Raw genomic sequence first — 991 nt, forward strand, 5'->3', positions numbered from 1 at the left:
GCAGCCCCCTTCCCTACACGATGAATTACCTGTATATTTGGGGTAATTTTTCTTCCTAATGAATTATTACATTCAAAGCGAAGAGTTTTAACACGTCTTGCTAGAACGGACATACGCGGAGGTGAGTCAGATGGGCCTGGAACGAGGGTTGAATCTGATTATTGCTCATCGATTTTCGCTGCGAATTTCAGAAGAGAAAATGCTTCTACTTGTAAACCCCTCTTGACGTAGGTGAAATGGCCCTTTATGCGTCATCAAATTTCCTCATACATAAATATATCAAGAGTTTGACTTGGATGCGCATCAGTGCTGTGCATGAGGCTTACACGGAAGCACAAATCCCTTTAAAGAGGATTTGTCCTTAAAGGACGCCTCGGCCGTCACGGTGGGATCTTGACCTTGTCACGTGACTTCTTGTTGGTCAAGTTTCGCTCTCGGCGCCGCCCTCCCTTACCTCGGGGTCGACGGGGCCTGTGGAACTGAGCACAAGGGCAGCAGGGTCGCCCTCCAGCCGGGGATCGCGAGTCGTCTGAGTCTCCGGGGAGGCTGACAGGGCCGTCGCGCTGGCGAAGGCCTTCCTCTGGCGGTCGCCCCGGCGTGCGCTTTTTTCGCACGCGAACGGAAACGGTTGTCACGCGGCTGTGTCAGAGTTCATCACCGTTTGCGGATCGTGCAGGAGAGAGCAATGCATGAACGGGCGCGGCACGTCAGAACAATGCCGGGGTCGCTAAGGCGGACAAGGGCATTTTTTGCTGGGTTTCCTGTGTGCGTCCCGACGCCGCGCCCGTTCTTCCCGCTTGCGCCCGCCGCCGTGTGACTCAGCGGGAGCGCTCGCTTTCCCCGGGCTGAGGGACGGCGAACGCGAGGAGGAAACCGTCGACGGAGTCACGGAAGATGTTGGTCCCAAGGCCGCGAACGGTCGTGACTCAGCGCCAGAAACAAAACAATGAGCGAAAATATAACAGATAGGAAGTATAAGGACCAAGGTAGG

General features: G+C 55.1%; 1 protein-coding gene across 1 annotated transcript in view; it reads left to right on the plus strand.

Annotated features, from left to right (window-relative positions):
* The window catches only part of LOC119581828, a gene marked incomplete in the record, with an annotated part of 163,301 nt that overhangs the window by 147,429 nt on the left and 14,881 nt on the right, over nt 1-991 (plus strand).

Source organism: Penaeus monodon, chromosome 15, assembly GCF_015228065.2.
Source record: "Penaeus monodon isolate SGIC_2016 chromosome 15, NSTDA_Pmon_1, whole genome shotgun sequence".
Classification (NCBI taxonomy): domain Eukaryota; kingdom Metazoa; phylum Arthropoda; class Malacostraca; order Decapoda; family Penaeidae; genus Penaeus; species Penaeus monodon.